At 48.1% G+C, this 25,426-nt stretch overlaps 1 long non-coding RNA gene across 1 annotated transcript; it reads right to left on the bottom strand.

The window, feature by feature from the left end:
* Window positions 1–5,763: 5,763 nt before the first annotated feature.
* On the bottom strand, window positions 5,764–19,668 carry LOC122428246. Its single transcript, XR_006265675.1, has 3 exons — window positions 19,534–19,668; window positions 15,545–15,549; window positions 5,764–5,773 (listed from the first exon to the last, which is right to left on the bottom strand). It is a non-coding gene; the product is annotated as an uncharacterized LOC122428246 (long non-coding RNA).
* Between the last annotated feature and the right edge of the window lie 5,758 nt (window positions 19,669–25,426).

Raw genomic sequence — 25,426 nt, 5'->3', positions numbered from 1 at the left:
ATCTCAGTGTTGGCCTTGCCCATGGTAGGAATGGATGGCAAGTCCCTGGAGGACTCAACAGGAATCTTGATTGACTTTCCACCAAAAAATCTTTCTGGTTCACCATATCATTGGCATTATACCATTAGATCTGAAATTCAGAAGTATCCAGCACTCTGGAACACACCTATGGCTAAGTATGCAGGAGGTAATCACAGAAACCTACGACTGCAGAATAAGTTCATACATTTGCCCACAGAAAATTTATAACTTGGTAATCAGTTACAAGCATGTTTCTGAGACTAACAGAGACTGAATCCTAATCACGAAACATCAAGTATGGGTTTAGAGCTTCCCGTTATAAGTTGGATGCTGCAAGGCTGAAAAGCATGAGGTCAAGTGGGCACCCCCAGGGTTAGGCAGGTAGTAGTGTTTGTGGTGAGCACCAAGCAAATCTAAGGGCATGTTTAAGTTACAAATGACTCCACACCCCCGTCGTCCCCTACCTCTGCTGCACTTATACCTCTTAGCTCACCCCTGTGACCCCATAGAGAGAACCAGGCGACCCGGAGGGATAAGCAAAGCCCTGGTTCATAGACGGATTCATCTAATACATAACAGTGAATTGTTAGTGGACTATTGCCATCCCACGACTCCTTCGAGGACACCCTAAAAGAGGGAAAATTCTCCCAGTGGGCTATGTTCAGTCAGTACACTTGGATCATTTCTTATGAGGGGGTCCAAGAAGGGTATTCAGAATAGCATGCATCAGCAGATGAGTCGTCTGGCCGCTCAGGACCCTGGCAGCAGCAAGACTAGAGACAAGGTGGTCTGGGGAAGAGGCCGTGTAGAAGGACCTATAGGAATAGACACAGCCTAAGTTGGTTTTTTCTTCTTAATGACAGGACAGTGATTCATCACAGAAGAGGTGCTCAGCAAGTGGACAGGACGGCTTGTCTAGAAGTCAGCCCGCTGCAGTGCTCAGTACCCAAGTGCTTACAAAAAAGGGCAAGGCATTCTGTGGGTCCAGCATCAGGTGTGTGTGATGCAGCCTTGGAAGGCCTCTCCAGCACATCCTTGGCTTTCCCCGCCTCCACGTCAGCACCTGTGTGCCTGACTCCTTTCTTCAGTACCGCGGGAGCTCGCTCAGCTGCAAACTGGAAAGTGCAAGGGAGCTAACGCCCTTGAGGGTGCCCACCTCCCAGTCAATATGGGAGAGGGAGCCACCGAGTGACTGTCAACCACCCATCACACGGGAGCGTTACCAGGAGCATGCTATGCAGAACTGTACAGAGGCTCCCCGCGGGACTGAACCCCCGATTCCCGTGATGGTGAGCTCACTCTAACACAACCCTCGACTTTCTCTTTCCCCCGGTTCTGCTTTCCTCACTGTTTCACCCATGCTTCCCGGGGTCACCGGCCAGGTGAACTACCTGAGCCCGAATTCCTCGTCTCACGGTTGGCTCTCTGGGAAAGCCCAACTAAAATGTCTGATGCTTTGCAGGGGTTATGGTCAGGCTGGCGATGAAGGTTTATTCCTCTCCCATCCCCCCGCCCCGGGGCCACCAAATTCATGTTGAAGCACTAATCCCAATATGAAAGCCTTAGGAGGTGGAGCTTTGGGAAAGTAATTTGGTTTAGGTGAAGTCATACGGTGGACCCCATGATGGGATTAGTAACCTTAAGAGGAAAGAGACCTTGCCAAGTGGCTCAGCGCTAAAGAACCCATCTGCCAACGCAGGAGACATGGGTTCGACCTCTGGGTTGGCAAGATCCCCTGGAAGAAATGGCAACCCACTCTAGTATTCTTGCCTGGAAAATTCCATGGACAGAGGACCCTGGCGGGATACAACCTACAGGGTCACAAGGAAACATGAATGGACTGAGCGCGCACACACATGAGGAAGGAGACCAGAGCGCCTTTGCTTTCTACCTTATGAAAGCAGACCGTCGTCCGTAAGCCAGGAGACCTCTCATCAGAACCCAACTCTTGGCACGCTAACCTCGGGCTTCCCAGCCTCCTCATCCCTTCAGGCCCAGCAGTTCTATGGCTTTTCAACCCCCACACCCATCCCAAGAGTGTGTTTCAGCTACACTCTCCCCAGTGGTGTTTCTGGGTTCACATCTCTGCTTCTCTGGGAGAAGTTTGGCTCTCCTAGTAAAGGTAGCCATGGAACAAGGGTGGAGGTCACGCTGACGGAGCGCGTGCCCTCAGGGTCCCTGCACTGACCGGAGCTGTCACGGGCCTGTCCCCAGGTCCTTCCTGTTCCTCCCAGTCTGATGCAGGAGCCTCCCCCTCCAAGTATGCATCTGAGATAGCAGATTCCTGGTCTCCCCATCAGCACACCAAAAGACAAAGAAAAACTTCTGTGTCCCCACAAAGAACACTAGCTAAGCCGAGTGTGACAGAAGAAAGCTAACATTTTTAGAGGTAAGGGGGATAGCATTAACTACAGGGTGAACAGTTTAATATTTTGTAAAGATCTTATGAGCCCTTTTTCTGCTTGTCCTTGTACATCCCTTTAGTAGGTCAAGACAACATTCTGTCCTTACATTTTTGCCAGCAATATGCTTGGAGTGCCCTTAAGCCGTTAATGAGACATCAAGTTGTTTGCTAAATTCTTGAAATAAACACTTTGTCCCTCAGATTTCTAGCCAGGCCCGATATATGGAATTTCCACCTGGGCATCTGGGGCTGGACTTCCAATCCTGGTTTTCGTATCAACAAAAATCCTCCTAGAGGAAGCAGCTGCCTGGCAAGTTGGACCATAAGCTTAGAAAATTCAGCTCAACGGTAGAGAAATCTAGGTAGCAAGACTTAGGTTTTCCTGAAAACCTAGCAATTGAAAAATAGTTGTGGACTACTGGGTATGTTAACTGATGTTTGATATATGTAAAGTATGTTTCGGTGAAAGCTTTAGACTCTGCTAGGATCATGACAAATAGTTGCTGCGTATCTTTGAGTCATGAAGTTAGAATTTTATGCTTTACCCCTAATCCCGTGAATACTCAAAATGTCAAAGATTTACTTATCTAGTAAGACATAGCCAACTGCTACCTCACATTACTGTGACTTGTCATGCTAGGCTTTTTAAATTTGTAGAAAAAGACTACTTGCTTCTTATATCCTTTGACAATTTCTGGTGCCATTGCCAAGTTCAATTTTAAAATCATGTTTCCAAAGTGAGATTTCTGGCTTAATGTTAACATTTTAAATAAGAATTTCTCATTAAAGATGACAATTTATACCTGAGGCCACGTGAAGTGACATCATAAGGTGTTCACTATCTAAATTTCTTCTCCAAATCCTGTATTTACCTGCTTTAGCATAGGACCCTGGGTCTGGGAGACCAGAGTCCAGGCTCTCCAGCAGGAATGGCATCGATTAGGTTTCAAAAGGTAGGTGAGCTTGGTGTAGTGTGAGGCAATTCAACACAGGATCAAGGTTCCTCTGAAGGAACATGGGGCAAAAGCAAAGATGGTCAAGGCAGAGGACATTCCCCACTGATGTCCTCAAAACCCTGGAGTTTCCCACCTGGCAGCTGCCAGAGGGGTGTCCTTTGGCACCACCTGGTGGCCAGAGGGCATCACAACAGCAGACTTGGAGATGAGATGCCTGAGAAAGCTTGACAGATGCTGAAGCTAAAACTAATACTTTGGCCACCTGATGCGAAGAACTGACTCACTTGAGAAGACCCTGATGCTGGGAAAAGTTGATGGCGGGAGGAGAAGGGGATGACAGAGGATGAGATGGTTGGATGGTATCACTGACCCAATGGACATGAGTTTGAGTAAGCTCCAGGAGTCGGTGATGGACAGGAAAGCCTGGAGGGCTGCAATCCATGGGGCTGCAGAGAGTCGGACGTGACTGAGCTAAAGCCTACCAGGGGAGACGCTAGGCTGCTGCGACCAGAACTTAATCTAGACACTGGAAATCTCAGGGCAGCCCTAAAACCTACTCGGCATCACAGTAGGCTTTGGCACACCTTTTCTCTAGCTTCATCCCTTCTGCTGACCCTGGCTTGGCTCATAACGTGACCTGGCCACAGAACACAGACCTCCCTAAGGAGCTCCCAACCACACTGAACCTGGGGCAGCTGGATAAGCCAGAGATGCTGTTCACAGGCAGTAAGAAGTGCTAAGGTGAGACATGCGGGTCTCTGGAGAGTCCCGTGCACGCTCTGTCTGGGGAGGTCAGGGATGCAGTCTCTTTATCATGAAGGCACTCAAGTCACATCAAGCTAAGCAGGACTTGGGAGAAGTCCTATCCCAGATCCAGTCTGCAGGGGGATGGCCGTGGTGACCTGGTCCTGACAGTAACATCCCTGCTGAGATGGTTTTTACGCTCACTGGCTATCAGAACGATGAAGACATGGGCCATCTGCTTGCCACAGTCGTCATTCTCTGACTACCTCTAATATACGCAAATGTCTTCCCTGCCTCCGATGAGGCTTGGAAAGCACTTGATCAAGTGCAAATTGCAGAGTCAAGAAGGCATTTTGTGTACAGATTACACTATGCTCACTACATCTGCATGTGTCTAAGTATGTTCCTGATGAGATCATAAAACTTTGTCATGCAATAATCAGAGAATAAAGTCATTTCTATGGTTCATTCCTTTCCTCAGCAGTAAGACAAGAATAAAGGGTCAGAAATAGAGGGGCACAGTGGCATTTATATTTTCCCTTCTGAGTCATGGACAAGGATAGTCTAGTTTGGAAGCCCATAGCCCAGCCCAAATTGACAAAGCTGACAGGTGTTTTCCAAGAATGGCTTCAGGGTAACTTTTGGAAACTATAAAATATATCCACATAACAAGAAGAGCAAAACTGAATTGCCTAAAAAGCCAGTTAAGGTGGCGATTTTGCCAAATGCACTCACTGCCACCTGTCATGTGTGGTAAATTTCAGCCTATGATAGATAAAAAAGATGATCCTTAAAGTCCTTATTATATATAAGTCAGTGAAAGGGCTTTGTGTAAATTAACTTTACTCTTTTCAGTGACAAAGTGATTTCAGACTCAAGAGATGGTAAACTCCTTGGAGACTCTCTAGACTCTGAGGGGCACAAGCCCAGGGGTTAAAAGGGTGCCCCCACATTCAGTGCCGGGGTGGAGAGGGTGAGCCACCCAGCAGGACACACCTGGTCCAGTCTGCACGGCCATGTGGGTGAGCACACAGTCTGCACTTGAGGTTGACCCTCAAAAGCAAGGACTTGTGACACCAACCTCTTAACTAGCAGGTGTCCCCGACGGTTGCATCAAGTTATCACAAAATGCCTCCATGGCTCACAGCTCTTTCTGGAAACTTCTCTCACCAGGAGAGACAGGTGCAGCCACAGAAGACCTCCCCCCACCCCTCCGATTCCATCACTCCAGGTGGTGGAAGGCAGGACACCACCCCACCCAGGGTAGCTTCAGACCTCGTCTGTGTGCTTCACTTCATTTCGGTTCAATTTTTTAAACAAATTGAAGATTTGTTGCAACTCTGCATATCGGCAGTGCTTCCAATGTGGGCTCACTGCGGGTCTGTCACAATGTGTGATTCTCACAATATTTCAAACTGTTCATTATTCTATTTGGTATGGTGACCGGGGATGCCATGAATCACACCATAGAGATGTGTCCCGAAGGCTCCAACTGGCCATTCCACCATATCTCCTTTACTTTCTGCCTCTGTGACCCAAGGTTAAATATTGAAATTAGGCCAGTGAGTGACCTACAATTGCCACCAAACAATCAAGTGAAAGGAGAGTTGCCTGTCTCACTTTATATCAAAAGTGAGAAATGATTAGGCTTAGTGAGGGAGGAACGACAAAAGCTAAGACAGGCTGAAAGGTAGGCCTCTTGGGCCAGATAGTCAAGTGGTGAACGCCAAAGGAAAGTTTTTGAAGGAATGAAAGTGCTACTCCAGTGAACACACAAAGAAAGCTCAGCCTCATTGCTGACATGGAGAAAAAGTTTTACTGGTCTTGCTAGAACAAATGAGCCACAACACTCCCTTAAGGCAAAGCCTAGTCCAGAGCAAGACCCTAACTTTCTGCGATATGTCAGGGAGGTGAGGAAGCTGCAGGCATTTAAACCAACAGGCAGAGTTCAGTTCAGGAGGTTTAAGGAAGTCATCTCCTTAACTTAGAAGCCACAAGGGCTGATGTAGAAGCTGCAGCAAGTTACCCCAAAGATCTAGCTCAGATCACTAAACATGGCTACACTAAGCCAGTATTTTTAAAGGCAGAAAAGCAGCCTCATGCTGGAGAATCTCATAGCTGAAGAGAAGTCAATACCCGGCTTCAAAGTTTTAAAGGCCCAGTTGACTTGTTCCGGGCTCATGCAGCTGGGGACTTAAGTGGAAGCCAATGTTCACTTGCAATTTCAAACTCATAGGGCCCTTAGTCATGCTAGATTCTGCCTGTGCAGAGTGGCACAGTCAAAGTCTGAATGACAGCACATTCTGTTAACGTGGTTTCCTGAGTATTTTATGTTTACCATTGAGATCTACTGCTCAGGAAAAGATTCCTTTCCAAGTACTATTGCCCACTGACAATGCACCTGGCCACCCGAGAGCACTCTGATGATGCAATGAGATTATCTTGTTACACATGGTTGTTAACATCCGTTCTGCAGCCGTGATGGAGAAGTCATTCTGACTTTCACGTCACATTAAGTACACTTCATAAGGCTATAGCTGCTGTAAATAGTGATTCCTCTGAATCTGGGCAAAGTAAATTGAAAATCTTCTGGAAAGGATTCACCATTCTACACGCCATGAAGAACAGTTGTCATTCATGGCAAGAGGTCAAGATAAACATTCACAGGAGTTAGGAAGAAATCGATTCCAACCCTCATGGGTGACTGAGGGACTCAAAACTTCAGGAGAGAAGTAGTCATAGAGATGACAGAACTAGCAAGAGGACTAGAATGAGAGCTGGAGCCTAAGATGTGACGAGATTGCTGCAGTCTACGATAATTTAATGGGTGAGCAGTTGCTCCTTATGGAGAGACAAGGGATCTACCTGGTCAAGAGCCGTGAAGACTGTTGAAATGACAGGATTAAGAAAGTTCCAGCAACTTAGTCAAAAGCAGCAACAGGGTTTAGGAGGACTGACTCAAAATCTGAAAGTTCTGTGGGTAAAATGCCAGACAGTATGCTGTCTACAGAGAAATCCATGAAAGGAAGCGTCAAGTATGTCAAGCTTGTTTTGAGACATTACCACAACTACCAACTTTCAACAACTACACTGGTAAGTGAATGGCCATCAACATTGAGGCAAGAGCCTCCCCCAGTGAAAAGATTCCAACTCACTGAAGGTTCAGGTGGCTAGCAACTTTTGAGCAATAAGGAATTTAATGTACATTTAGAAATGCTACTGCACACTTGGTAGACTATAAACTATCTGCATTGGGAAACCAAAAAATTTGTGTGACACTGATATGTGCTTTTTTGTGGTCAGAAACTGAACCTGCAGCATCTCCAGGTAAGCCTGTCATGCAAAGCACTAGCTCCCTGTCAGAATTCCTATAAGAACAAACTTTTAATAGCTGGTCAATCCAAAGAACTTCTAAGAGTGATAGAAGCTCTATCTTGGTTCAAGAATCCAGTCTTGATTCTGAAAGATTAAACCTTTACTATTTCTATTCTTAAATCACTGAACAGACCCTCTATCCCCAGGTATTGAGGACAAGACCTAGCAAGATCTCCACAAATCAGAGGATAAAAATCACAGTGAACCATTCAAGGCTCAAATCTTGCTGCCCAAGGGAAGTTGGGCACATTCCTAAGTTTCATGGGGCACAGCAGGAAATTGAGGCAGAAACAAGAGGCTACTGAGGAGATGCAATGTGGTTTCTATTATGCCATCAGGTAAGGATGTTCAGTTGCTCAGTCGTGTCCAACTCTTTGCAACCCCATGAACTGCAGCATGCCAGGCCTCCCGGTCCATCACCAACTCCCAGAGTTTATGCAAACTCATGTCCATTGAGTCAGTAATGCCATCCAACCATCTCATCCTCTGTCATCCCCTTCTCCTACCCTCAATCTTTCCCAGCATCAGGGTCTTAAGGATGTACTGGCTTCAAAATCTGAAGTTACTTAGTAGAGAATATGAACTGAATTGAATATGAATTCTTAAGTGAAATGGACTGGATTGAGCTCTGTTCTGTTGACTCAAACAGCCAATGATCCAGAAGTGTCCTTGAAGAAAGATCTTGACCACCTTGATGGGTGACTGGACTTCTTTCAGAGATTAAGGAAGCAGATATGACCTTCCTGGATGTTCAGTTTCACGTGTCAAACTACAAGGAGGTGACTGTCATCTAGCAGGGGGGTCTTTTTCCAAAAAGGAACTTAGGACTTTAGATCTTCCACCTAGAACCACCTCCAGAACCAATTCATTGTTTTGACAGTTCTTCAAAGTTCTAAACACAGGGTTCACCATTTGACCCAGTCATTCCTGTTAAAACTGCTTAAATCCATGTTTTCAATTCTCTTTATCTGTACCCTGATGTTGACTGCATACGTAAGAGCCAAGACGTAGAAACAACTCATTATCCGTCAACAGGTGGTGAGAAGTAAATCTTGGTATATCCAGGCAGTTGATTCTTATTCAGACCTAAGAACTGAATTTCTGACACATTGTTACAACATGGACATAATTTGACGTTCTTCTAAATGAAATAAGCCCTACAGGAGGACAAATGCTTTATGACCAAAGGGTAAAAAGCAGAATAAGCAAGTTACACTTGGAAAGTAGACTAGAGATTGTCAAGGGCTTCCTAGGTGGCGCTGGTGGTAAAGAACCCACCTGCCAATGCAGGAAACATAAGAGACGTGGGTTCAATCCCTGGGTCAGGAAGATCCCCTGGAAAAGAAAATGGCAACCCACTCCAGGATTCTTGCCTGGAAAATCCCACAGACAAAGGAGCCTGGTGGGCTATGGGCCATGGGGTCGCACAGAGTTGAACCAACTTAGCATACATGCAAGCACACACAAGGGTTAGGGAAGGGTAGGGGTGGGAGCCCCTTGCTTAATTGTTGCAGAGTTTTTGTGGAGCGATTGACAAGTTACACTAACAATATTGTATGACCATCACTAATGATGGCCAATTGTACACTTAGGATGTTTCAAAAGGCAAATTTTATGCTGTATGCATTTCAACACGAAAGATGTCTTCAGGGAAAAAGACAACTCACCTGCTTTAGGGGATGAGATGAAATAGCTAAGAGCTCAGCTGTTAGAGCCAATGTTTTTTATCCTCCTTAAACTTCATACATTCAAGCCATAACCCTCAGTGTGATAGTATCTAGCAGTGGGGGCCAGGAGAGATGCTCGGCTTCGATGAGGTCATGAAGGTAGAGTCCCATCATGGAGCCAGTATCCTTTCAAGGAGACAAAGACGGGAGTGCTTGGAGGCTGCTGTGTACAAGTGAGAAAGTGCCCTCAAACACCCAGTCTGCTAACACCTAGATCCTGGACTTCCCAGCCTCCAGAACTGAGAAAGATGTCTGTTTCTAGCCATCTGGTCTATGATGTTTCATTACAACATGTAGAAGCGGGGCTCCAGCTGGGGCCAGGGCATGAAAGCAGGCCCTCCGGCCCTCCTCCTTCCCTCCTCCTCAGACAACACTGTACAGTCTTGCCCCAGAGCTCAGAGGCGGCTCCACAGTTTGGAAGGTTGAGAAAGGGGGCTGAAGAACACTTCATTGTCCCAGAGTCAGCATGCATGAGTTTACAGAGAGCAGATACCCAGTTCAGTCCTGCCCAGCTCCTCCCCCCTTCCCTGTGCTCAAGTCCCTTTCACTCCTGTCCAAAGACAACCCTGCTAGAGAGGAGTGAGAAGGCTGATCCAGGAAAGCAGGTCCTTCTCACTCTTGCTGAAGGCAGGCAGTGAGCTGCAAAAAAAGCATCCTGCTCTGCAATCTAGAAGCTACCAGATTCAGAGACAGTAGAAACCCAGAGATCGCAATGGGAGATGCCACTTCCTGGAAGACCAGTCCTTTGCAGCCTTCACTTAAAACCTGAAGCTCCTTGTAGAATCCATTGTGAGATCCCTCCAGCTGTCCTGGACCACTTGCTGGGGGTTGTGAACATGTACTGAAAGAGCCCGAGGATGTAGCAGAGAATTGAGATGAATGCAAAAGCAACAATTGAGTAAACTAAACTTCAATCCCAAATGAAGATCTTGCCTATATAGCAGCGGTCTTAATTTACCTTGTTAATAAAAAAGAGGGTGGGATGTTGCGAAAGAACAGCATGTATATTATCTATGGTGAAACAGGTCACCAGCCCAGGTGGGATGCATGAGACAAGTGCTCGAGCCTGGTGCACTGGGAAGACCCAGAGGAATCAGGTGGAGAGGGAGGTGGGAGGGGGGATCAGGATGGGGAATACGTGTAAATCTATTGCTGATTCATGTCAATGTATGACAAAACCCACTGAAAAAATAAATTAATTAATTAATTAAAAAAAAAAAAGTCAACCATTCAGATTGCCAGTGGGTGAAGATTCATCAGCACCAAATATGAGATCAAGGTTTGATAGGCCAGATCTTTTGAAAATTCATACGTGACTTGCAAAAGTACTCGTCCCTGAAGTGTCTTAAATCTTCAGAACAGAGACTCTAAAGTGTTTGAGGTAAGAAAGGGGCTTGACAATCTAGGTGGAGGGGGTCTTCCTGATCTAGATGTTGAAGCTGAAATGACCTTACCACCCAGCATTGAATTTCAAGCATGAAACCAAAAGCAGTGGATTTTCTCATCTATTCAGGAATTTTAGTCCAAGAGGATCACAGAAAGGTTTTCCATAGACACACCTATAAAAATAGTTTACAGTTTATCAGTTCCTCGAAACACTATAGAATTAGCATATGGTGATGTCCCTTTCAATGTTCAAACTACCATACACTCATTTCACATGCATGCGAGGCTATGCACAAAATCCTTCAAGCTAGGTATGAGCAGTACATGAACCAAGACTTCCAGATGTACACAAGTTGGGTTTCAAAGAGGCAGAGGGAACCAAGAGTCAAACTGCCAACATTCACTGGATCATGGAGAAAGCAAGGGAATTTCAGAAAAAGTCTACTTCCCCTTCATTGACTATATGGATCACAACAAACTGGAAAATTCTTAAAGAGATAGGAGTACCAGATGACCTCCCATCTCCTGAGAAAACTGTACGTGGGTCAAGAAGCAATGTAACAGAAACAGGCATGAAACAATGGACAGGTTCAAAATTGAGAAAAGGAGTACAAGACTATATTGTCACCTGTTTAACTTACACATAAGAGTACATCATGCAAAATGCCAGCTGGATGAATCACAAGCTGGAATCAAGACTGTCAGGTAAAATAACCTCAGATATGCAGATTATACCACTCTAATGGCAGAAAGTGAAGAGGAACTAAAGAGTCTCTTGATAGTAAGAGAATGAAAAGGGTGGCTTGAAACTCAAACTAAGATCATGGCACCCACTCCCACCATTTCATGGCAAATAGATGGAAAAAGTAGAAGCAGTGACAGATTTTCTTGGGCTCCAAAAATCACTGCAGATGGCGACTACAGCCATGAAATTAAAAGGTGCTTGCTCCTTGAAAGAAAAGCTATGACAAACCTAGATAGCATATTAAAAAGTTAGCCTCCAATTAAAATAGGTTTTTTTTTTTTTAAAAAGCAGAGACGTCACTTTGCCAACAAAGGTAGTCACATCGGGAAGTAAGAGATTGTCCATAAAGAAGGCTGAAAGTCAAAGAATTGATGCTTTTTGAATTGTGGTTCTGGAGAAGACTCGAGTCCCTTGGACATCAAGGAGTTCAAACCAGTCAACCCTAAAGGAGATCAACTCTGAATAGTCACTGGAAGGACTGATGCTGACGCTCCCATACTTTGGCCTCCTGACGCAGATTCATTGGGAAAGACTGATGCTGGGAAAGACAGAAGACAAAGGGAACAGGGAGTGGCAAAGTGTGAGATGGTTAAATAGCAAACTCGGAGACAGTGGAGGACAGAGGAGCCTGGCATGCTGCCGTCTATGAGGCCGCAAAGAGATACGGCTTAGCAACTGGACAATAACCACTGCTGTGAATCTCTCAGCATTTAGCTTGCGGGGCATCAGGCTAAGGATCCCAGCCTGGTGACCCTCAGGCATCAGGGCAGCGTCCACATTTGACAGATGCTTTCCCTTATTCTCACTAACTCCGACATCCTTCACCTCCACTTAAGGGGGCAACACTCCCTACAAGAAGCACCTGGACAAGGGAAAGCTGAAGAAGTGCAGCTCTTGCAGACAGGAAGCAAGCGTTTCCGGCACCCAGGAAGCCCCCGGGGCCAGCAGGCGAGTCCTGCCCAGCCAGGCACATCTTCCACCTTCCTCATGCAGTAGTGCAGGCTCAGTGCTGCCCGAGCAGCTCAGGTTTGGTGGCACCAACCCCTACTGGGAACTAAAGGAGGTGAAGGAGCCAAAGCAAGCTTGCTTGCCGGTTCTCGGTGAGCTCACAAGCGAGACAGCACAGAGGGCCCGCTGTGATCCTGAAGCAACAGGACCTACACATCCCCCAAGCTGGATCACAGCAGAGGCCACACCCAAGCACTCAACACCCCTGGAGCTGGACATTCTTATAGGAGAAGCTCCAAGGAAACTGCAGCTTGAGCCCCAGAAACACCCCTATAGTCAAAACATCCTCCCTGCCCTCAGGGAGTTTCCCGTCTGGGGAGACAATAGCTGAGAAGGTTCAACTTTGACATTCATTGAAAGGCACCAGCAAGCCCTGCAGTTTCACCTTCACAACATTCAAAAGCACAGTGGGGCACCGGCTCCAAGGAAGGCCCCAAGATCCACAGGGCAGCCCCCCAGAAGCACCCGCCTCTGGATCCTGGCTGCAGTTCACTCTGCCAGCCTCTCCCCCAGGTTTGCTTAGTAGGCAAATCTGGCAAAGTTATATACATATATATAATTCAGAAAAGCTAAAACTAAGGTCATTTCGTACCAGGCAAATGGAAACTAAGAGGCAGGGGCATTGAGAACGACATGATCAGGCTCCCAGGTTATGGCCTTGCATCCTGTTACCAGCTTCATCTCCCAAGGCAGGCATCCCTCTGCCTCCTGGTGTGTGGTCTTTTGTGGTCGGTAGGAAGTGACAGACCCACTTGGAACTGCACGAGATGGCCTCCCAGGACAGCAAGCTGCTTTTTCACACCTCTCAGGAAAGAGGCTGACCCAGCCTGGACCACGAGGAGGAATGTCCCTTGTGAGGCCTGAAATCTGCACATGCAGGGCAAACTTCCTGGGTTTAAAAAAAATCCTCCGATTCAGGAAGGTTCTTTGTCCGGCTCTGACTGCAAGCTCCAAGGTGCCTTCACACTTGGGAATGACGTGTGGGAAGAGTTCCACACCCACTTGAGTGACAGCCTCCCCCGAGCCACCTCCCAGTCACCCAGCACCCCCACCCCCATGGCCAAAGTCCCCCTAAATTGGGCCTGCCACACACCAGGGCACATCAGGCATTACCCAAAACTCAAATGTCTCATCCCCGATCTTTTCTCTCAGCGATCCGGGAAGCCCATCGGACTGCAGCCTGTCATAGGCCCCAGGGTGCAGCCGTCAGAACTTAGCGGGCAGCAGGTTAGGATGCCCTCCCCTTTGTGTTCAGAGGCTGAGCTGTGTGTCCTTGGGGAGCTGAGCACTCAGCAGAGGACACTGTTCATCCTCTGTCCCAGTGTGAACTGTGGATGTTTTGTCCTGGGATAAGGTTCCCAAATATATGCACGTGAGAAAATCAAGGATGGGCGAGGCTATTCCCCAGTCTTCTCCCCCATTTTCAGCTAGTTACTATGATGTCAGCGGGGTCCGACCACACTGATGACATCCCGTTCATTGTTTTAGGGGAAACAGCAATGCCAAGTCTCGGCAAAGCAAACCCAGTACCCCGATTGTTGAATCTCGCCCACCCACCACACAAACCCCAGCCCCCTGCGCCTTATCCACCGTGGGTGGCCTTTCCTAGCCCTTGGAACCACCCCCTGGGGCCCCCGGGCCCACCTGCCTCAAGTCAACACTGTCATCCAGTTTCACAAGAGGATTAAAGTTTGAAATCAGATCATGTTCCCTGGCAGTTCCAGACGTGTTTTCTGGGTGAGGCCTGTGAGGGAACAACTTGGTTTGAGTTCAAATTCAGAGATTCGTCATTCCCAGGGGGAGGAATTGGTACAGGATCTACCTTGACACCTGGAGATTCCAGGCAGCCGGTTCTGGATGGCTGCAGTGGGAGGGAGCCTCTTGCAAAGTGACTTGCTGGAGAAGCAGCTGGTGCCCTTCTCCCTGGTCTTTGCCAGTTGACGCACCTCTCCCAGGATTCAGTCTCCGATCTTCCCTACCCATCCCTCCATCATCCAGATTCAGGTGCTTCCAGGGGAAGGGACTGGGGAGCCCACCTCGTCTTGGGGAGGTCTCATGAGGCTGGACCACAAGAGCTAAAGCCAATCTCTGCAGTTTGACCCTCACAACAGAGCGCTTGTGGCCACAAGACCGGAAAAAGGTCACTCTTCATCCGAAATCCCAAGAAGGGCAGTACTAGATGAAAGGTCGGGGCATGCCCCGGGAAAGTGCTGCTAGGCAAATTTCGGAGGCTGGCTAAACTTCCAGGGACCGACCCCCTGCAGCCTGGTCCAATCAGGTACCAACACAGAGCCCTTGGAGACTGACCACCGCTGTAGCCCGCGCTTTCTTCCTTATATGAAAAGACCTGACCTGGACGCCGGCCCTGACTATAAAACCCCTCCCCTCCCCCATACCTCGCAGACTCCCTTTGTCTCCTCACTCACCAGCCCCCGGGAGTTCTGCCTGAGAGCGACGCTTAATAAAAGGCCTTTACCACCGGTCCTTAGAGGCGGCTTTTTTCCTCCCGCAGCGTTTTCCTAACACTAAAGAATGTTCAAACTACAGGACAGTTGCACTCATCTCCCACACTAGTAAGGTCATGCTCAAAGATCCAGCAAGGCTCTTGTCTTTGAATTCCACTGCCAGGCCCCACCGTTAGCCTATCGGTTCTTATCACTAGCCTAGGAGACCCCGCGTGACACACAGGATTCTACAAGAGGCTTGGAACCTGTAAGGGACAAAGGGCTGCTTCTGACACACCCGAGTCAGCTCCGCAGCTACTCAGGGAACAAGAGTCAAGTCCTGGGCCAAGGAGGCCAAGATTTAAGGGTGGGGCCTTGAAGCTGCTAGATCTGTTCACCTGCTCTAGCAGAGAGCAGTCTGTGAAAGTCTGCAACACATCCCCAAGCACTCTCCTCTGGGTGAATGGTAGCTCGAACCCTGGAGGGCTCTGTTAGGGCCCACTATGTCACACTCCTTCCATCCCACACTCTTAAGAGTGAGTATTCCCTCTGAGCACGGCCTCAGCAAGAGGGGCCCAAGGCATCACGGAAACCCATCTGGTACACGGCAGCCAGCTCAGCTCCTCCTGGGCCACAAGCTCTGATGCCTTGTTCTTCTGCCAGTGCCTGCTTTCAAGCCTCTTTAGACCCCTCTTTTTCCTTGAAAAGGAAGGAAATTCTGCTCAAGTCCTGACCTCTACTTAGACTGAGGTTGCAGACATGTGCCTCAAGTGAGTCAGATGAGCCCCTTTTCTGTTTTAAACCCAGCTAAAGCCGCCCAACACTTCAGGACTCCAGTCAAGGCCACGTTTGATGCTCCAGCTGTTCCAAGTCCACACGGCCATACAGGTTTAGGCCAATTGTCGCCATTGAGACTAAGCTTCGGCCAACATGGGCACAGAGCCATCCCTTCTGCACAAGCAGCCCATCTACACCCAGAAGCATGCAGAGCAGAGAGCACCAGTCTTTCTCCAGGCACACCAGGAAACCCCCTCTCTTCCAGGTGGGATTATTAAAATGATGCACTTGGTGAGAAGTTAATTGTATACCAGTGCAGAGTCTGAGCCAAATTCTCCCCACCGAGCTCCAACCACTGCAAAAGGGGCTCATCTATGTGCTATTAGTTCCTTCAGGGCACCGCCTTCTAGAAACCTCAAGGGCAAGTGAATCAATATCGGGTTGGAGCACGTAGGAGAAGCCCGGGTTGGGTGAGCTTACAGCAGAAGTGCGCTGCAAGACTCAGGACAGTCATGGATTCACCACCACAAGAGCTGGAGCCAGCAGCCAGGTCCTCAAGCAGGAGTCTGAGGATTCCCAGGCAAAAAAACTCAAAATGTTTGCCTCGATTTGCATTCTGTAATCCCTAAAGTGACGCTCCCAAGCCACTTCCAAGTCTTTACAGGTGTAAGAGGTATAGAATCACCTCCCTCATCTGAATTCAGACCCTTCAAGTGGTTACACAGACTTCCTCTCACTTCCTCCACCAGTAATCCATTTTCAGTTTGATTAAAAACCCTTGCCAGGGGAGAGTCTGTTTCCAACACCAAGCCCTAGCAGTCCTACAAAGCCTAGCAGAATTGCCGTTTTAGCTGAGAAAAGCTGGCTCAAAACTCAACGTTCAAAAAACTAAGATGGCATCTAGTCTCATTGCTTCATGCAAATAGGGGGAGAAGTGAAAATGGTGACAGATTTTATTTTCTTGGGCTCCAAATGCAGCCATGACATTAAAAGATGCTTGCTACTTAGAAGGAAGGCTATAACAAACCTAGGACAGAGTATTAAGCAGAGACGCTCTGCTGACAAAGGTCCATCTATTAAAGCTACAATTTCTCCAACAGTCATGTACGGATGTGAGAGCTGGACCATAAAGGCCACCAAGTGCCGAAAAATTGATGCTTCCACATCGTGGTGCTGAAGATATTTGAGAGTCCCTTGGACAGCAAGGAGATCACACCAGTCAATCCTAAAGGAAATCTACCCTGAATATTCATTGGAAGGACTGATGCTGAAGCTGAAACTCCAATACTTTGGCCACCTGATGTGAAGAGCCGACTCGCTGGAAAAGACCTTGATGCTGGAAAAGATAGAGGGCAGGAGAAGGGGACGACATGCTGCAGTCCATGGGGTCACAGTGTCAGACACAGCTGAAAAAACCACCCCCACACCAAGCTGTTCTACTCCTCCCCTGGGAGCCCAAGTTTACCACAGCAAAGCACGTAGTCAGATCATCCATCTTGATGAACTAGCTTAAGTGACCACATCACCCACCACCCAGTTGTCCAAGCTAAAAACCAAGCATCACCGGGCTCCTTTCTTTGCCCTTAATTTCCACTGCCTGCACATCAAGTTTATCTACTTCCTGTTCCCACACACTGTAAGCTAAATTCAAATTTTACTGCAGCCTTAAGGCAGAGGATAATGAGTGAGCAATTTGTTAGCAGTAGTTACAGAATAGACAATGGACCAATCTGGTGGATGTAGTGATAGTCCCCCATCAGGAGGATTTTTTGTGGCATTTCTAAAACAGCCCTTCCCAAAGACCCACCTTGTCAACTCCCAGGTGAAATAAAAAATGTGTTATGGGGAAATATCTAGAGAACTCAAAAATGCCACCAGAACGTGTAGAGTCTGCTCCTCCGGGGGAAGTGAAACACGGTGTATTTGTAACAGATGTATGTTCTCCTGCACAGAGGTGTCTGCTATACTGCCTGTCACACTTTAATGGAAGTTTTAGAAGCTTTGGTAAGACACGTACAAGAATTTCAAATGAAGTGCAAAAGTAGTCATTGATATTAATCCAAAAATGTAGGTGTTTCAACATTCACTTATGTAAACAAACTGGCCACCACAGGCATCAGTACCTAGAAAACTCCCCTGGTCAATAATGTGTTAAGGCCTTTCCTCCAAGGAGACATTCTCATGCCTTAGGAAAATAAGGAACCTTATATGCCCCATGTCTCTGTAGCTCCTCCAGCTCCCTGGCACCCAACATGCCTTTCCTCCAGTCCCCGGAGTACTTTCCCATTTGTGTCTAACTTTTCAGTGCCCATCATTAACACAATGGGTCTTTCAACAAGCATGAGCCCATGAGTTGCCAAAGGCCAAGATTTTGTTTTGCAATATTCAGATAGGTTTGGCTTGATTCCACTCCCTCTCCCCCCAGTCAAGGGTTATACTCAAGTATCAGTATTTCGGCACTGGATAGTGGAATGGCTGGGGGTGGGCAACCCAAGGGAGGGGAGGTAAGTTTTGTGAACCAGTCCTGAACTATTGTGACACAAACTGACACCCACCCAATGGCTGGCTCCACATTCACTCTGCCTGGGATTAAGCAGTTACAACTTCCAAGTTCTAGACGTTACCAAGACCACCACTGAACATTTCGCTCAGTCTTAGCACTCTTAGAATTAAATGACCTCTTCCCTCTGGTTTCTAGTGGTTCTGTAACTGAGGATCACTTCAACACCCACAGCATACCAGGCAGACACCAGGTGAGTGGTTGACGTGCAGAAATCATGCTTCCTGACCTACACGGTCTCCATCCTACAGGAGAAAGTTTCTCAAGGGCCCACGTTCTCTCCCCTGCATGTCATCGTCTCCACGGTGGCCAACACAGCATCCTCCAGTCTTGGGAATCTCAAAGGGACATAGATGTACCAGCCTCCTGAGAAACTACAGGCTGAAGATACACAGGGCTTCAAAGGGATGGGCATACACAGGAGACTGAAAGCCTTGAAGTTATATCTAGATGCCAACAGCTCCCAGATGTTACTGGTGCTGCCTGATGCCATTAACTCTGGAGAGAAATAAGCTCAGACTCTGACACCAGCCTCACCCTCTGCGATCTCCTTTTTGATCTATTGACTTAAACCCGTCAGGGTTCATGTCTGCATACAGAGGCTCTTATTATCCAATCCCAAAGCCATCATTAAGGGACTGGAGCTCACCTGACCAGGAGCAAGGAGCCTGGGGCTCCTCCAGTTCCACACTGAAGGGGCATCAAGAGCCACCTGCGGCCACCACCACTCTCCGGCTGCCCTTGGACACAAAAGTACTTCATGGCCACAACAGCCAGGCTGAGGAATTGGGCCACAGATCTCTGGGCAGCAGAAGATGCTGAGTAGCCCCCTAATATGACAAATGTCCTGGTGGCTATTTTAAGGGGTGCCATTTTAAGCTGCAGTTGAGCATTTTCAAATGGGAGTCAGACTCAGGGATGGGCTGGAGAGCAACATTTATAATCATTGATACTTTGGTAGGACACCTGGCCTGGTTGGGGGTTTTCTCCAAGGTCAAGTACTCCGGAACAGGTGGTAAACCTATGGTGTAAATGCTATTGTCAGTGAAAGTCAGCAAACATCTTGCCTCCTTCCCCTCTCCAAGGGGCTCAGAGGCTAGGGGTTGGGACTCTGGGCTTGGGAAAGGATGCTAATGACAGGTGAGACGGGCAGGTCCAGTCTTCCATATTATGAAGGGTTGAATTGTCTTCTCCATGCCCCAGTCACACATCCAGGTCCTAAATCCCAGTACCTCAGGATAAGACCTTATTTGAAAACAGCACCACTGCAGGGGTTGTCAAGACAACTTCATACTGGAATTGAGTGGGCCTTGATCTAGTGACTCTAGTATCTTTAGGAGGGTGAAGGAGGTACGGACACTCAGGGATATTGCCATGTGAATGTACATGTGAGGCTGCCAGGGCTAACACCATGACAGGCAGCCCGGACCTAAGTTTCGGTTTCCCCCGAAATGGTAAGATTCCCTACCCCCATCAGGCCACCTGGAGCCAGCCAATCAATATGGGCCCAGTAAGAAAAAGGGAATCTATCAGGGGAAAGCTGAAAAGCCTGCAAACGCCCAAGTTTAAAAAAGGCCCACGAAAGTTTGGACCAATAAAATTGCTTTGAAAACATGTAACCAATCTGCTTACGCCAGCTACCAACTGCTTATGCTCACCCTATAAATTTGTGTAACAGCTTGGGCTCAGGGCTCTCTGACCCCACACCACTGCGTTGGATGCGGCAGGAGCCCTGACTCGAGTCAGCAATAAACTCCCCTTTTTGCAAGTTGCATTGTCTTGGAAGCCTTCTCTCTTCCCGCTCGGGGATTCGGACATCGGGCATAACAGTAAAGACAGAGGAAGAAAGCAGCAATTAATTGCCAGCAGACCCCAGCAGGGAGACAGGCACACAAGATTCTTCCTCATGCCCTTCAGGAGGAACCAACTCTGTCAATGCCTTGATCTCAGACATCCAGCCTCAAGATTGGACAATGTTTAAGCCACTTATCTTGAGATACCTTGCAAGGCCCAAGTCTCTGAAGTCAGGCAGGCTCCTCACACCTAGACATTAGAAGGATCAGACAATGCAAGCTGTTGTGTATGAAGTGATAGAAAAATATGAAGATAGGTCAGTAAGGAGTGAAGAGGATATAGCCTCCCTGAGGTATGTTTATTAGATCTAGAAACCTATGCAGTGAAAAAGTTCTTAGAGGTATATCCATCGGGCATAACCTCAAAGGGGAAGTCTTCTGTATGCAAAAGTTGCACAGTTTGCAGGGAACTGCCAACCCCTACAGCACCAGTGGAGCTTCCCCGGTGACTCAGCGGTAAAGAGTCTGCCTGTAACGCAGGAAACTCAGGAAACTTGCGTTCCATAACTGGGTTGGGAAGATCCCCTGGAGGAGGGTATGGGAACCTACTCCAGTATTCTTCCCTGGAGAATTCCATGGACAGAGGAGCCTGGCAAGCTACAGTCCATATCGTTGCAAAGAACTGGACACAGCTGAAGCCAACTGAGCACACACACACAGCACTAGTTACGAATTAATCACCTGGCTGCAAAGCTCAGCGCTCTGACACAGCCTATGAAACGTGTTTTCATCTGAGCAGCTCGGGGAGGGACCCAGTAACAAGCTCGCACTCAGAGTCAGAGGTTAAGGACTCACTTCTTGCCTTGGAAGAACTTATATTCCAGAGATTAACATTCATATAAGGTTCATATAGGTAGGTCAGGGTTTTGAGTTATTAAACCTCTTTGACAAAGTCCTGGGGGACAAAAAGCAGAGATCTTGCTGTGATGGCCCTGCCCTCAACAGTTCTCCCTACTAGGAGAGCAGCCCAAGGGTACAGCCCCAGGTTTCCAGGACAGGAGGGGATAACCTGTAGCTAACTTTACCATCGTCCCCACCCCCCATTCATAGTTAAAATTTATTGTAGCCTTAATGCACAGGATATAATGACTTCAAGCAACTCCTGTTATCAGAAGCTATAGAGAATGGGTAACTGACCATTCTGGTGAGTGTAGGGTTAACCCCACCCCCGCAAAAATCCACCTCATGGGAAATCCAGTAAAAAGAACTCAGAGGAAATAACCCACAGGACTAAAAATACCGCCAGAAAAGTCTCCTCTTTCAAGGGAAAGCAGTGACCCCCGTGGTGTATTTGTAATAGTCTGTTCCTCTGCACAGAGGTGCCTGTGACTCTGCCCTACTACACTAATGAAGTATTAGAATGTTTTAGTAAGATGTGCAAAGTTTCAAATACATAAAGGGCAAAAAAAAGTTGCTGATATTTACGCAAACTTGTTTCAACATTCACTGACAAATTGTTGGTCACAGGCATTGGTTTCTACAAAAATCCTCTGTCAACGTAATTGGACTATAGATGGATGGGAAACAGAACAAGATCCATTAAATGCCAACTTGCTTGTCCAAGTTGTAACTTGCCTTTATTAAGCGTCCTGTAATTTTTCTTGCAAATTGCATCTACTCCAGGGGTCACTGGAGCCTAGACTTATCACAAGATTCCTTTAACCACCCCCTATAGATAACACCCGATATGGGTCAGTGAAGAGTTGCCCAAGTTGTTTTTTTTCAGGAACTTGCCCAGACCACTTGAGACCACTGACTATTCAAACTGGACCTGCCTAAGTGTGTGAACTTGTGGCATCACAAGAACACTCTCAGATCACGTGAATGTTGCTATTTTCTGGACACGTGTCTCATGAACCGTGTCAACTCGGATACACACATTTTCTTTTCTACCTCCGATTACCTTTCTCCTGTACCTCCGTACCACCATCTACTCTTCACCCCAAGTATCCCAAGCCCCTCAACCTTCGGGCAGGGAGCCAGACTCAAAGTTTGTTCACCTCTCACTTGGGGGCCTCCTGAAAAAGACTTGTCTCTTCTGCAAAGCTCAGCATCTCAAGCATCTGGCTTGCTGCGTTCATCAGGAGGATGAAACTCACTGGACAACAGAGGCAGGCTTGACCCAGCCTGAACTCAATTTTCTGGCGATTTGGAAGTGAGGGCCTGCTCGTGGAGCAGATTAACAGGTGATGGCAGTAAAACTGGCTTAAGAGACAGGTGCTTCTTGAGTGTGGCTTACCCGAGCTTGTTTACAGGCTGCAAACGACCCAGGAAAGTAAGACTCCTAGAGAGGGGGGCAGGGCTAGTCATGGGGCAGCGGGCAGTTACTCTACTGCATGGGACATTCCGACCTCTCCTTCCAAGAGATGAGCTAGTCCAACCCTGAGCTCCTGGAGGGGGTAAAGTGCCCACCCCCTCCTCCCCCCTGTTCATTCCTTCACCTGGCATGGAGCCCTCTTGCAGGGGGGCGCCCAGGACAGAACAGGAAGCAGATCCCTTCCTTAGGAGCCTGGACGTGAGAACACTAGAGTTGAAAGTGGGCAAGCAGTTTGGAACACCCGTCCAATTGCTCCTGTCTCTCCCCAAAGCTGACAACAGCCTTCCATCTCCTGTACACATCCAATTTAGGGAGGAGGCAACAAGGGCTGGGGGCTTCCCAGGTGGCTCAGTGATAAGGAATCTGCCTGCCAATGCAGAAGACGCAGGTTTGATCCCTGGAGGTCGGGAAGACCACCTCGAAGAGGAAACGGTAACCCACTCCAGTATTCTTGCCTGGGAAACCTCACAGAGGAGCCTGGTGGGCTATGGTCCATGGGACGCAAAGACTGACACGACTCAGCACACATGCACATAGAATTTAAGAGTTCAATTGAGTGTGTGTGCTACCCTAACTCTGCCTTGTCAAGATGCTGTGGAGTTGGGCTAGCGAGAGGGAGGGAAGTGGCCACAGCCTTTCAGGTTGCCTTTTTTTTTTTAATCTGGGCTCTTCTAGACCCGACTACCACTTGCACGCTCATGTGCAATAAGGGTTGAGGCCAAGCATGCCCAGGGTGAGGTGGAACCTTGTAGGGCTGTTGGGGCCACTATGAAAAGCAGGAGCGACTCCATCTTGAAGCCTATCATCCGTCTTAAGGACAGGATGTGAACTGGACCGAACTCTGCCCAACAAGGACTGGATGTGAACTGGACCGAACTCTGCCCAACAATGAGGAAAAGTGTTGCTAAAGAAACCAGGTCTCCTGGAGACTTCCCTCCCTACAGATGGCAAGTGGAGATTGCAGTTGAGGTCAGGCTGCCCCTGTGAGATTTAACCATGGAGACATCCCCGTGATGTATAATCAATGTTCCTCCCTTTTACCTTAACTGTTTGTTCTGCTAGCACCTGCTTGTTGTAGAACTCAGTCATATACAATGAAGAGGTTGCTAACATGTAACCAGTCACATAGACTAAGTCTCAGAAACATACAGGTCCTTGTTGGGAACCAAATCCCCCTGGACCTGCTGGCATAATGAACTTACTCCCATGTTTTGAGTGTCCTCCGAGGTGTGTTTGACGACTCTGGATTCCACAACAGGGCCACACGTTCTGAGCCCCCGCCCCCCCCCCTTTTTTTTTAAAAACAAAGCAGCTGGCAGAATTGGAGAGAGGTAAGGCCTCCTCATACACACACGTGGAGCCAAATGAACGGTTTCCCTCCAAGTTACCCAACTCAGGTAACTGCAACCAGTCTCCCCCAAAGCCAGCCTAGGGGTTTTTCCTGGAGGAAGTTTGAAGGAGTTGCCCCAAAGGGTGTGTCTTTAAGAGATGCCATTTTACACACTTAGGAATTCGCTGTGGATTCAGGGAAGGCTCTCATGACTCATTCTCTCCAGAGTGCAGATCAGCAGCTTCCCTTAGCTCATCTGGTGGGCTCTAAGTATTGCAAAAACATGGTCCCTGTTGTGATGTTTACAATGTCGGCAGGGCAGGCAAATTGGATTAACCCAGCAGGCACAGCATCGTATGTTAAATGCTATTTACCTACAGTTTGGGCTTCCCAGGTGGTTCAGTGGGGTTAAGAGTCAGCCTGCTAATGCAGGAGACGGAGGTTCAATTCCTGGGTCGGGAAGATCCCCTGGAGGGGGAAATGGCAACCCACTCTAGTACTCTTGCTGGAGAATCCCATAGACAGAGGAGCTGGGCTGGCGAGAGTGAGTGAGGGGCCGTGGTCTGGTGGGTTGCCCAGTCTGAGCAAGGCTCTTCTTCGGAGCTGACTGCCACTTGGCTAAGGAAGGGGTTATCTCACCCATTATCTGTAGTTGGAAGTCTCCCCAGGCAGAGGTGTGGGCGTTCCTAAGAAAGCATTTCCAACTACTGTTCCCACATCACAGGGCTTTGCTCCCAAGTGGTTAAAAAAAAGTTGCATGAACTCTGGCCTTAAAATTGAGGTATCAGGAAAATCCTGGAAACAGGTACAGAAACCCCAAGGCAGAGCTCTGAGCCAGCGGCCAGAGCTGGGAGAACTGGGATGAGAGCAGTTTGAGAGCCAGGCTGGGTCTGGGCGCCCTGGGGCCTAGAGAGGCTGTTGCTCTCTATGGAGAGAAAAAAGACCAGAGTGGGAGGTGGCAGGATATTAACCAGAGATTCGGGCATCCTAAGAGTCCAGGTGAAGGACTGAATGTGGTGGTTGTGGGTGGGTAGATGCGTTTTCTGGCCAGTATAGCCAGAGATGGGGCCGCTGATCTCTGCAGGAAGGGATAGCCCGGAGGAGCCGTCTCGTGCAGTGGGAGAAGGCGAGGTGGTCTGGTCTCAGTTGGCATTAGGTCTAGTCCTAGTAGGTGTCTCCAGGACACTCCCCCAAGGTGCTAGGAAGGCAGTTTCAGAAATGAGGGTCTCAGGAGTGGCCAGGCGACACAGCCATCACAGATTGGGGTACAGTCATTTCAGGGTCCCCATCGGAGACCGAGTGTGCATTAACACTTGTATTAAAAGGGGGATTAGTAACAGCTAGTCACAGCTGACACCAACTCAAGGACTGCTGCGCCCTTACAGTGGAGAAGGACCAAGCTGGGATCACCCTAGGCAAAGAGCACCCCATGTCCCTCCCTCTTCCTTCCAACCCCTGCAACTCCCTGCCAACTAATGTTTTCTGTGACATGATTTTTACAGCAAAGGCCAGCATCCGTAACACGCATCCAAACTCAAGTCCCCTGAACAACTTAACTTCCTTCTAAGCTATAGAGCCTAGCCTCCTGCCAGGGGCTCGGAATTTAGCTCTAAGTTTGCTGCATAGTCTCATTTGTGAGTCCAACAAGGTTTTACCCCCATGCACAAGGGTTATCTGCTTTCAAGGGCTTGAGGTTAATGCTTTAGTAGTTTTAGAGTCAGTCCTTCAGTTACAAAGATGCCTGAGGGGCAAAAAGTTAGCACAGCTGATCTTAATCCC

This window comes from Cervus canadensis, chromosome 26 (genome assembly GCF_019320065.1).
Source record: "Cervus canadensis isolate Bull #8, Minnesota chromosome 26, ASM1932006v1, whole genome shotgun sequence".
NCBI classification, from domain to species: domain Eukaryota; kingdom Metazoa; phylum Chordata; class Mammalia; order Artiodactyla; family Cervidae; genus Cervus; species Cervus canadensis.
The sequence above is the reverse complement of the archived record's forward strand: the minus strand, read 5'-3'. Positions and strand labels throughout refer to the sequence as shown.